Source organism: Haliaeetus albicilla, chromosome 27 (assembly GCF_947461875.1).
Source record: "Haliaeetus albicilla chromosome 27, bHalAlb1.1, whole genome shotgun sequence".
Lineage (NCBI taxonomy): Eukaryota > Metazoa > Chordata > Aves > Accipitriformes > Accipitridae > Haliaeetus > Haliaeetus albicilla.
The window spans coordinates 18,690,588-18,703,780 of NC_091509.1; the positions used below are offsets into that span (position 1 = coordinate 18,690,588).

Sequence of the window (13,193 nt, forward strand, 5' to 3'; positions counted from 1 at the left end):
GAGTCCTCTGAAAACAGCAGCCGGTTGCAATTTCTCTGTGAAGAACAACAGCGAAGATCCCACGTGGTGGCAGGACCAGGCACCTGGATGTAGGCTCCTGCCTTGTCCTCCCCCGTGCTAGACTGCCGTTTCGGGAATGGCAAGGTCCCTCTCAGGTTTATAGACCTGTGAGCTTCTCTCCTGTACACCCGCAAGGAGCAGGAACCCCAGATCCTCGGAAGAACATCGTCCCCCAGGAGCACAGGGCTGCCTGTCCTAGGATGAGCTCACCAGGATCACCACGTTCCTGTTCCGACCTTCCAAAGCGAGGGTTGATGTCCTCGAGACACCAAACCCCATGCTGCAGTCAGTTCGTTGAACCCAAAATATTGGAAATAGGCTTGGCAAAGATTTTTCCCAGTGAAGCGTTTTCCTGGAGACGAAGCAAACGGAGGGTGAGGAGGGAGAAGCAGCTGCGAGGGGTCAGGGCTGAGAGCGGGGAGGGACGGGGCAGCCTCGCCGCCTTCCTGCGCCCAGCGCTGGCACGCATCCCGCGTCCCCCGAGTGACACGCTGCTTTTCCTGCCCCAAAAAGTCTGGATTGGTTGTGCCGAGATACACAGAGCAAGGCAAAGGCAGGACGGGAAGGCTCTCGGTGTGCAGGCAGGTGGGCAGAGCCGGTGCGTTTGCCATTTGGGGAGCAGAGGGCTCACGTGGAAAAGCATCTCCCGCAAACCCCGCTGGCAAATTCACTGCTTTTATCTGCCACTGCTGGTTTCCTTCCTCCCCACCGCTCCCTCCCAGTCCTGCTGCCTCCTCGTTCTTCTCCAGTGCATCCTTATTCATTATTCCTCTCCAGCAGGACTCTCTGTACTGACCAAGCTTTCAATTAGCTTCTGTCAATCTGTTTGAGAGCGGTTCAACTGTTGCAAAGAAATATTCAAATATACTAGGCTATCAGACTGTGACAAACCTATTTGTGAATGACCATTGCTTTGGTTTGCACTTGTTTTAACCTCTGCTTTCAGACGGATGTTTAGTTTGAAATGAAATCCACGGGCAGTGGACTCTCTGCACACTCATACAAATACTCTAAAATCAATCACGTAGAAAATTGCACTTACACAAATAGACACTTCTATACACATTTCAGAGTAAGCAATAAGCAGAAATAACAGCTGCTCCAACAAAAGGGAGGCATCGCAAGACATACCCTAAGCCAAAACGAAGAAATCTTCAGCAACAATAAACATCTATTATTTAAAAAGCTTTTCCTGTATAAACAAATCTGAAGGCTGAAATTACTGAATCATTAAGACCATAAATATTTTTTACTTTGTTCTGTGAGCTGCACAGAAAAGCCAGAAGAAGAGCTTGTAAAGAAAACCACCTTTCCACCTCTCTAGTAACAGTTTTAGGAGAAATGATCAACAGCATAGAATTAAAAGGGGGTTTGTATTTGCCTGCCATATTAAATTTCTACTATCCTCATAATACTATAAGCAATAATTCCCATAATAAAAAGTTATGGTGACATTTGGTAAAACCCACATCCCTGCAACAGGCTGAATCTCCATTTCATTTCGATCTCTAGTTAATGGTGATTTCAGGTTGGATTTTTTTTCCCAGACTAGCCTCCGCTTTCATTTTCACAGACTCTGAGCAAAAGCACTGGAAATAAATCTGAGCGTGTTTGCGGTGCTCTTGTTTAAAACTCAGCAGAATTTATTCAGAAGAATAAATAGATGATCTTTCATTCATTTTACTCTCAGAGGGTTTGCAAAATGCCCAGCGGGTCCATCGCTGCTGCAGCTGGAGGTGCAGCCCTGCACGGGACATGGCAGGACCTGAGCGGCTCCGGCACAAAAGGGGCTGAAACAAACAAAAAATGATCCAGATAGATGGAATTGGAATATTGCAGAAAAATATTCCCTGGCGACAGCAGCACTGACAGCCAGCGGTTCGTGCCTGGCTTGGGTAAGGACTATGGCGGAGAAATGGGTTAATTGGTGGGCAATGACCTTAACCATGAGCCTCTTCATTAATTGGTATAAAATATATCCCAACTCATCCCTCACTCCCATTTTGTTATCTGTTTTCACTGTCACTACTAATATCAAGGGAAAAGATTTCCCTTCTGTGTCTTTTTAGGTCTTTTTTGAACAACTTCTTTGCCCCAAATGCTCCCGCACTCGCCTTTTGGGTCTTCTTTCCACGTCCTATCTGTTAACGATGTGGCAGATGCTCCTTCACACCACGCTCTTGTTTTCACACATCAGTCTTGTAAAAAGATCTCGATAAAGATCACATAATCCTCTTCGTTTCCCTTTGTAGACAGCTCCATTTGATGTGTCCAGAGCCTGCTGAAAAAGGAAGAGAACTAATCCCGCTTGCCTCCGCCGCACACGGTGGGGAATTCATGGGATTTATGTTCCAGCTCCACTCAAAACTGTGTCCAAAAGGACCTCTGTATGTGTAAAACGTTGTTATTATTATGTACAGTAACATCTAGGTCAGCAATTGGAATAGTGGCAGGCAGCATGAGCTGGTTTTGAAACCTCAGAAGAGCCTGTCCGGCCCTTTAGAGATGTGACATACAGTGGAAATTCAGAATAAAATAAAAATCAGGGTAGCGTCTGCAGGAGGAAGACTGGAGAAGAACAGAAAGTAGAAAAATGAAACTTGCTTTGGCTATCAAATTTAGTGCGAGGCACTTTCGTTAAAGCCCGAGAAAGTGAAAGAAGCCTCCTGCTCGCGGCTCCAGTGGCACAGCCAACTCCTCCCTGTCAAAAGGTCTGAAACCTTGCTGGTTCCTCAGTCTACAGCATCCTTACGGGGCCTTCATCGTGAGCTGCAGACAATTTGGGTACCCAGCAGTTCACAGAGCACATGTTTGCCTGGGAGGAGCCGCGATGCTCAGTGCTGAAGCTCAAACCCAATTCTGACACATCCCCTGAAAAGCTGCTTGAAGGAAATTGGGTACAGGTACTGCTTGGTCTCTCCTTTCTGATTAAGGGCGAAGTTATTGCTGTATGTCTTGTTAGGTCTGGCCAAACTGATCTGCTCCCAGAGATGCTAAGCTGCCTCCCCACAAGCATGTAAGCAGGGGAGCTGCCCTGAGTTAGCTCACGAGATTTAAAAGGCACCCCGTCGTCCTGTCCTTAGGGGCCTCGGGGAGCGCTAGCCAGAAATATTCTGCTTCCTTTTAATATATCGTTGTGATGGAAGAAATATGTGCTTTATCTTCTCTGGTATAAACAAAACAATTCTCTTACCTCATCGTATAAGCTTGTAATTATCTTCCCACATTAGATACTTTGAGATAAATCTTTTTAAGAACGCCTCTCTGTTGCTGTTTCTCTCTTGTACGCCGACAGGCACACACACACAAAATAAACCCATCGAAGCTCATGAGCAGTGCTATAGGGCCAACCTGATATCCCCTCATCTGTTTTCTATTTTCCCCTCCTTCCCCCTGCACCATATTGCAGATATATGATACAGTAAAATTATAGAGCAGGAAGTCACAAGAAGTAGCAATTCAACTTTCAGGGAATAATTCAGTGTCGCTTAGTCATATTGTCCATATATGAAAAAGAAAAAAGGGAGATAGAAAACAGCTCCCACAAGACATTTCTAGCTCTCACATGTTCTCATTTTATTCCTTATCCTGCAATTTATCTTCTTGTTTTCAGCAAGCCAGCAATGAATTAGAAAAACCCTAAGAAATCTTATTCTGACATATCTTTCTGGGGAGTATTCATTTCCACGCATAGCTGTATAAGCCATGGAAAAGTCTGTGCCATCACTGAGAGCCAACCACTTGACGAGCAGAGTCTACAGACCTTAAAATGGATAAAAGCGAGTTTTTTCTGGCCTGCTTCAACTGATTTAAAGGTCTGATAGACGCCCAACGTCAGTGCGGTAATCGGCTGAGGTTGGCTGTAGGCCATTTTGTAATGCAGGAAAAGAGCAAACGTTTGAGCATCCTGAGCCAAATTACAACAGACTGTTATTTTGGGATGCTAAGCTTTGAAATCTGAATTCATTTAGTTTATTATGATATATTGGAACTTCCTAAAACAAACCACAAAAAACAAGATACTCATTAACTTCAGTTAAATAGAACAGGCAGAAGAAACCATTGCCTGCCAAAAAGATACACAAACTACATTATGTCAATAGACCATCTCGTAACTGGAGATGTGTAGCCAGAAAGCTGCTTCTGTTAGCCTGTAGACTTTGGATGAAATTCAGCTCACTGAAAGCATGACAAAACTCTGACTTCAAGACCAACCTCAAAAAGTCCCTCTGCAGGTCAGCACAATAATTTCTTCAGCTAGATTTTAATATCCTACACCCAACACGACAAGGTGGTCATTACCTACTGCTCAGAGGGCCTTTGCACAATCATCTCTCAATACATTTCACGTGGTGTTAATGAAGCAAAGGAAAAGAGACATTAGAGCATGAAAGTGCAAGCATGTTCCCTACTGTACATTTCCCAGCACACTATCCATATTTCTGAAGTAAACCCGAGGGTTTATACAAACCCTGTGGGCTCAGGAGCATATTAAAAATATTTAGAATCACAAAGCGCTGGGAAGTCGAGAAACTGTTTGGAGAACAGCAGAGTATTTCTCAAGGCTGCAACGCCTTGTTTGATTCACACCTGCATCAGCAGGAAGAGATGGTACATTTAAAAGAAGAAAAAGAGCCTTAAATAATAATAATAATTGAAAAATGATTGGTAGCTGTTTCATGTAGCATTTGCACATCACTGATATCCCAGTTCTGGTGGGTGTTTTTTTCCTGGTTACTCCGTTCTTCAGACAACGGCCTCCTCAAGCACCAATGTGAAGCAAGTAGGTACCAAAGCACAGGACAGAAGAGCAAGCGAGCAGTAATAAACTTTAGGAAAAGTAGGTGCTAATAAGGAAAGGAAGGGAAAACAAATTTCAGTGACACCAGTTGTGCCTTGCTCGAGGCCACCACTGCGGAGGCAGAGCCCTCTCCCACTGTGCATCAGACCAAGCGTTCAGACCCAACCACCCTCCTTCCATGGGATCTGACATTGGAAAGGGTTTGTACAGCCGGGAGGGAGGAAGCTGAGCAACCTCCCCTCCTGCTTTCAGTAACAGCTCGGACAGACATCTGCTGGGAGGGGAAATCTCACGCCGAGCCGGCGCTGGGACAGGGAGATGGACTAGGTGACCTGAGCTGTCAGTGTGGATTAGATCCACTTACACACTCCTGGACCAGTTTCTGCTGGGTAAAGTGTGACATTACGGCCGACTTGCTCCAAAAAGGGTGCTCCTCCCTCTCCCACGTGCCAGCTCTTCTCCTGCCTCCGTCAGCCCAGCAGGGCGGTCACAGGCAGCTCCTTTTCCCCCAGCGCAGTGGGACCCACGTTGCCGGTCCAGCTTTCTGCTGGATTCGTGGGCTGAACCGGCTCCCCAGCAGTAAGGCTGTTTCCAGAGGCAGCAGGCAGGATGGGCAGGAGCAGGGACTGGGAAGGGAATGATACCAGCAGTAGCAGGGACTTGTGCGCGGGCTCTGCCTGCCCCAGCTTTCCCACGCTGGCACCTCCACGGCCATCCCCACGGGGCTGGACCGTGGGAGGTAGGAGAGCAAAACAACCCCACTCGACATGCTTTCCTGCCCGGCATCGCACCGGCAGCAGCAAAAGACCTTCTCAGGCTTTCCTTCAGCTTTGAAACTGCGCACTGAAGGTGATTCTATACCTCATCAGCTCCTTCGTGTCTAGATTTTACCTTTTCCTTCTGCTTCTTCGGGGCTAGAAAACACAGAGACATCCCCTTCACCACTGTCTGCTTTGGGGGGCTGTATGCCAATCACCCGAGCCCGTGATTCCGGAGCATTTCTATCTGCGTACACGCACACAAACACACACAAAAACCATACGCACACGTACTTTTCGACTAGGTATTGCGAGTTCATCACCACTGTGAGGAATTATAGGGGACATATGGCTTAATTTAGTTGCAGTGGGTTTGTAGTTACAGCTGAGTAGATAACATGACAAGGCTAGTAATCGTTTCTAAGAGAGAATGATTTAGTAATATAGTCTACAGCTCTTGTAAAGGCTCCTTGATAAAGGGCCAGGGAGAGCTGGAACGGTTTGGATCCATTTCCTCACCGCTGCTGAAAACGAATGTTGCAATATGCGTTAGGAGGGTTGAATGGAAAATAATTGCCTTCGTTATGCAAGTTCAACGTACAGACATATGTTCCTGGATAAACCCCTTCTACAACTAGCCAGGTCCACGTAGCCTATTTTCCATAAAATATAAGGAGCAGCATTTTCTACAGGTTTCAGTCAAGTATTTGAAACAGGCATGCGCTGTTTTATCGAGGAAAGCATATGCACATTTCCGAGGTTCACATGCATGTAGGTTTATTGCTTTTTACAAGAGGTGCAGGTGTGGGAATAGGTCTCGTAGAGGATGTCTGAACATGCAGCAGAACTTTGGCATATCCAAAGCAGAGAGAAACTGGAGACATGGATTTTTATAGGAGGCATAGCACATTGTAAAGCAAGATATCTTGGGCCAAATCCAGTTCTTCCTGTTTAGGCAAATTGACCTCTTGATTTCAGCGGTGCTTCTCACTCAGGCAAGGTAAACAGAAACTCACCTTTGGGCATTTAGGGGAAGAATCAGAGAAGTGATTTCTTTAGTGTGATACAATAGGACTTTGTATTAGCGTTAGCCCCAAGTGCCTGGAAATCTGGAATTCAAATGAAGCAAAACCTCACTACAAATAAAGAGCTTCTTAAAACCAAAGTTGTTTCCACCACTACTTTTAAAAAGCAGAGTTGCCAGCTACTGAGAGAGGGAGCAAGTGATGCTCTGGCCTGGGAGGATTCCAGTAGGATTAGTCTGGCAGTTGTAGCGCAATCAAGACAGACTAATTTCTTCATTATTAGTTTTTAATTCTTCTAAGTCTGCTTTATACAATGGTTTGGCACCATCCGCACCCATCGCTCTCCGACTCCGAAGCTGGCAAGAGGACACATTTGCTTTCTTCTTTTATTATAGCAGAGGGATGGGCCAATTTACACCAGGAGTCCAGCGTTCCTGCGAAGCCGGGAGAAGCGGGAAGGCAACACTCCCTCGCTCCAGCTGCTACGGGAGAGAGGTTTCGTCCATGAGCAGGAACAAATATTTATCAGACAGGCTTTCCAGTCATATGGTCCTAATCCTCACAGCAATGTGAAACTCCCAGGATGAGGTCATGGTTTTTTAATCCCAAACTGTACTTTTTTTTCTAGAGGCCAGATCAGGTAGGTAGGAGATGGAGCACGCTTCTCCCTGCCTGGGGCTCGCCGAGAGCAAACCGCAGGGTTTTAGGGACACGATGTGCAAATACACATACCCACAAACACGCACAAAGACTAGCTCCAGAGCACGACGGGGCTGCCAGGGCGCAACATTAAATTTCCAGCACTGACAGCAGACACCCGTTGCTCTGAGTTTTCAGAACTTGTCAAAATTCAACTGTCAAACTCTCCAAAAGCTCCTTTAAACAAAAACCCTTCTCAAAAGTGAAAAATAAAAAAAGATAAAAGGGTTTTTTAAAAGTTATCAGAAGATCCTCCGAGCTGATTACTGCTGGGAATACTTTTTTAGGTGGTTGAGGTAGCTTTGGTTTCCTCATTAGCCTTTCAGGGGCCTTTAGTGATTTACACTTTAAACTGAAGAACCAGGGAATTCCCTGGCCATTTTCCTCCAGGGAATGTTTGGATCAGGGATTGTCCAAATTAGGAATTGTATCTGAATCCTACCGAGGTCTGAGCTAACAAACTGGCTCATGGCCCCTGTACAGACCCTTATTATTTTAGCCCAGATGGTACTAAAAAAAGACCATCTCAAAACACGAGACATCCAATGGCATATTTTAGGGCTGCGCATTAAACACACGGACCAGCTATATTCCTTCAGTTTTCTCCTTACATAGAGAGGTGTGCCATGCATATGATAATATTCCAAATATTGTGTGATATTAAGTGAAACAACTTAAAATGTGTCACTTATCAGTACACAATATATAGCAGCACCATGTCTAGGGAAGAAGTTATCTCAAGCAGGACTGAACCAAGGGAAAGAGCACAACCAACATATTGTGTGTTGCATTTTCAGCTGGAAGGTTTCCCAAACCTCAGACAAGATGAAGTTTGGGTCACTCCCAGAAGAACCTGACAGCCAAGTAGTCAAGGAGGTTGGAAAGTCAGGTCACGTCTTTTATTTTGAACAAGCCTTTGGCTCTGCAATTTTATGTAAGATTGAGTAACTTCTGAGCGTGACTAACCCAGAGCAGCCTGTTTACCTGCAGCCAAGCGCTTCCCGAGAAGGGAGCTGAGCTCTCCCACAGCTCAGGTGAGCCCCAACCACCAGATTTGGCTTTGAGAAATCTCTCTTTCTCTGCACAGGTTTTTTCCAGAAGTCTTGGTTTTTACATCACACCAAAATGAAACCAACAATTAAAACCTCTGGGTTTCCGTGTCTCTCCCCAACGTCTGCGGCAGCGGGAGGACTCCCACGTTTGTCTCGGGTCAGCGATGGGTGCTCTTTGGGTCATGCTGCTGGGCCAAAGGCAGGGTCACAGGCTGAGCCTCCAATGTACTCACGAAATCTGGATCAGAGTTTGTACCAGGTGGTGGTTTGGGGTTTAGTTAAAGTTCTGCTCACCCCATCCCCAGGATGAGCCCCACATGCTCAGTCCAAGAGGGGAGGGTGGCTGGGGAGAGTCCCTGAGCCCCCCACTACCCTGCCGAAACCCAGACCCTGAGGGGCTGAGCACATTTTGCTTCCAGCGCGTTGTAGTCACCTCTGATAAAGAACGGGAGAAGGCACAAGCAAGAGAAAGCGGTTGATGCTGCAGAGCTGGGTTGTTTACCCTCTTTCCTGAGCAGGTCTTTTATTTATTTCACATGTGGCAAGAACCAGCCCTCGGATCTTCAGTTTTCTTTTCTCCTTCTACCTCATTCCCTTTGAATCCATCAGCCGGGGAGATTAGCAGTGTCACAGGAACCAGACCTTTCTTCTAAATCCCTTCCAGATGTCCAGAGCCACAAACATGTCAGTCACTGACAAGAGCCTAATGACAAGTTGCTCCCTGTTTGTTAACAGTGGCTACTGTTTCCTGGCAGAAAAGCTTTTCCTTCCCAGCCCCCAAAAAGCTCTGAAAGCAGTTTTTGCAGGGAGGGTTTCTTCTTCCTTCACCAGGAGCAGGGCTGCTATCTGATGGCTCACGAGATGCTCCCTGGCTCGACTGCCATTGAGACCTGCTCTCAGCTGCCCCAGCGCTGCCACCAGAAAAACGGGCACAAACCACCACATCGCAGAGATATTTTAGGATCTGCAGAGAAGAAACAAGTGCCAGACCTGGATACAGCTGGTGGGGTTTGACAAACCTCAGGCCATGAGGTTCTCCAAAAGCTTGGTGGCATTAGAGAGTGCTTTTTCTGCGTTGGCATTGCCAGCCCCAAGGAGCCAGGTATGAACTCGAGCAGACGCTGAGGTCAGGATGGCTTTGGAAAAAACAAGCAGGTACGAGGGCTTTCTGGCAGCAGTTCAGGATAGAAGAGATGGAAATCATCTGGCTATTTCTTTCTCTTAAGCAAGGAGAGCCATGTGGTGATGTTCCTGTCTTGCTACTGGAGAAGGTCAGGAGCTGTGTGTCGAGGGGCTCTCTCAAGCACAGGATGCAACGGGATTTTGGCTCCAAGCCCGGTAGCCAGGTCCTTTCCTTTCTGCTTGCCCAAAGACATGCCATGGTTTCCTCAACCTGTTGCAATACATTAAATTTCACACCCTTCTTCAAGTGCATTTTGACCTGTCTGTGATTGCTATGTTGGATTTGTCTTACACTCCCAGCTCCTTACAAGCTCAGGAGGTACTTTTCCAAGCTAAAAGTATCCTCAGAAAAATCAATACCATTCATTGTGGAGATTCCTGACTTTTGATTTTCCCCTCCTTTCATCTCAGTTAATGAATAGAATTTAAAAAGTGCAGCTGGCCAGGAAAGGCTGTTTCTTCCATGGAAAGTGCCAGTCTCCTCGCTGGGATGGGCAGGCGGGATGGACTGATGCAACATCCTTTGCCATGTTCCCAACCACACCACTGCAAGGAAATGATACTCAGCAGCTCATCCCCCCTTGGCACAGAGGCTGCAGTGAGATGCCAAGCCAAAACTTGCACTGAAGTCTCTGAGAACTGCTCTTTTAATGTAGCTGCTTATTAACATGACCCTACTTAGGGAGATTTCTTCCTTTATCCTTTGAATTACGAAAACCATTTCAAAACTTGATCCCCATGAAGGTTGGGCATTGTGTCAGCTTTAAGAAGCTGAAAATAGCGATGGGTTCTTTGCAGTGAGCAGAAAAACCCACTTGGAGTCTGTCATTTGGATTTATGAATGTAATGTCTGCTCTTTTGACATAATCTTCTTGATTTAAGCTTGTGGTTTCCGCACACAGTTTCCATTAAAATTAATGTAAGTCATTTGGGCAAATCTCTCCCAGGTTGACAGGATGAAAGGTTCAGCTCCTAGAGCTTTATTCCTTGTTTGTGGGTTCAACACTGACCTGTGCAGGATCCAGCCCACAGCCTGGGTTGGAGCCTCCCATCCCTGCTCAGCAGGACCCTCAGTGATCAGGTACGAAGTGCCTGAGCTGGATACCCAAAGCACCGGGAAAGGTTAGCAAACGCCTCTGGAAACTGTGCTCCTGAGCACAGCCTCAGAGCAAGCACCAGATATTTGCTAGATAAACCAGAAAGTCAGACCTTGCTCACCTCTTTATGCTGCAGAGACGTTGCGGTTTGAGATGTTCTGCCTGGTGTGAAACTGGCTTCAGCATCAACATCGCTTCCACAGCAATATACCGCAAATGGGTGAAGCAGAAAATAAAGCAACTCGGCAAAAACCCCAAACGAGGAGTTTGGTTTGCAAAGCAACGCAAATGTGTGCTGTAAAAGAACATACAGATATCTCCTCAAAGACATTAGTGCCTCATTTTAAGTCAAACCCACCACTTTTGCAGAGAATCGCTCTCATCACACCCATTTGAAAAGCAGCTGGAGGCTGAGTCCTTCCCAGATTCAGGTCATCCATGTGAGCCCACCACAGCCAGCCCACAGGAACATTGCCTGAGAACCAGTCCTCCAAACTTCCCCAGATAAAACCACTAGAAGATGCAGCTCTGTTCAACAGTGAGCCCACAAGTGCTGACTCAGCTCACTGCCTCTCACACAGTTCCCAGTGATGATTTATTTCCTTTTTTTCTCCACTACTATCATATCCATGACCCTTGGAAAGGACCAGTAGCTCTCTCCAAAACAAGACCTCTCTCTCCTTCCCAGCAGAAGTTAACACACATTCACTGGGCACTCAGAAGTAGGGTGCTTCATGTTTTCCCCAAGGAAATTTGGAGAAACCCATCTCCCAGAGCCCTCTTCCTCCTCTCCCCACCTGCGAGGTGGGTTCATTTCTCCATCCCCCAGCCCTGCCCCATGCTCCCTGCTCCCTTCTGCAATGCCCTGGGGGGAGATGCCTCTCATGGACATTGTTCCTTAAAGCAAGTGGACATAAAAAGAAAATCTCACCAAAACCCCACAAACCTGCAATATTGGGATCCCCCTGTGCTAATATAACAGCACTTTTCCTTTCCCTTGAGCCCTGTGCATCCCCAAGCCCACATCCACTCAGACCTGCCACGAAATGCCTCCCAGTCGCTCCCCCCTGTACACCTCAGGCTGCCTCCTCCTCCTCCTCTTCCTCCTACAGCTCAGCTCAGTGATGGAAAGCAAATATCTCAGAGCCTGACTACAACGCAGTTTTCTCCTGAAGTGCAGACAAGTATGGTGGAAAACACAAACGTAACCTTATTCCTCCCCATGAAGGACAAAACCACACAATTCTTTTCCAGTAAGTGATACGGTTGGTCCAGAAAACACAGCACACTCCAGGCATTGGCTCCAGTTTGGGGAGTGAGGTGAGATGGAAGGACAGAAAACCAGAGTGAAAAATGAGATAGGTGAAACCAGGGAGCAGAGCTCTCTGCAAATGTTTTGCTTTGACACTTTTAACAGTGGTTATTCATTTTCCAGTAACTTTATACTGCTCTTAACCAAAACAGTCAGTGCAAAAAAATGGCATTACGAGCACTTGAGGATTTCCGTGAAGTGTTTATATCAGAGCACCCACGTGTGGGGAGAATCCTGTGGCGGCTGGGATTGCTCCACAGCCTGGGGACAACCTGCAAACAGGGACCCCTCGTCACCAGGAGCAGCAACCCTGGGGGAGGTCCTGACCACGGCCCCCCCAGATTTGTACCATGCCTCAGCACTGAAAACAGGTCTAATAATCTCAACCAAGTAAATGTTTTGGATTCCTCGGTCATAGCAGCAAGAGCCTGATGTGCCCCTATATTCTGATTAATGAACAATGCCATTAATAATTGCTAATCATTATTTTTTAAGAATGATTAATTAAATAAGAATAATTTTTTTTCCCCCCTAAACATTGGAAGGCTCTAAGTAGCCTAAAGGAAGAAAGGGGGATGTGTGGCAATACTGATTCTACTAGGAGAGTAAGTCCAATACCCGTTAAGTGACTGAATTTAAACTAAAAATTAGAAAAGGAAGCCGGGTGCATACATACCGTGGGCTATTTATTTCTTGTTGCTCTGGCTTCCCCGCTATCCTTCAGCTCTCTTGCCTTTTACATAGCAAACACTGCACTATTGTCTCCTAAAAGCCTTAGTTCAGCAAATGAGAAACATATTGCGGAGTCTGACATAATTGCAGGCCGTGATTCACCCGCATCCCGGTACCCTCAGCAGAGTCCGTGCTGCTGTCGAGAGCTGCTCCTCGTTCCCGGCCGCCGGCAGAGACGTGGAGGGGACCCAAGGCTGCGGCTCTGGGTATTACGTGTGGGAGGATGAAATCATCACGGCTAGCACAAACGGCGAAAGAGAAGGGAAAATATCACAACTGCTTTTTGCCAGGCAATATCTGGAATTAGCCTATTACATCAAATTGTCACCTGCAAGCAGAGGCCAAGCCTGTGCTCTCCACTAGGAGCTGGTTCGCCAGACTATAAATCCCAGCGTAATACCAACACTAATGAACCAGCAGCACCATGAAATGGATATGTCTCGCTGGTGCTCAGCAATTCATACGCACTGATGGT

General features: G+C 46.7%; 1 long non-coding RNA gene across 2 annotated transcripts; it reads right to left on the bottom strand.

The window, feature by feature from the left end:
- Positions 1 to 1,680: 1,680 nt before the first annotated feature.
- LOC138682327 (uncharacterized) lies at positions 1,681 to 12,956 on the bottom strand. 2 transcript variants are annotated; one of them, XR_011322433.1, is made up of 2 exons: positions 12,663 to 12,956; positions 1,681 to 2,338 (listed from the first exon to the last, which is right to left on the bottom strand). It is a non-coding gene; the product is annotated as an uncharacterized lncRNA (long non-coding RNA). The 2 variants fall into 2 exon arrangements; XR_011322432.1 differs by having other exon boundaries at positions 1,681 to 2,341.
- Positions 12,957 to 13,193: the final 237 nt, after the last annotated feature.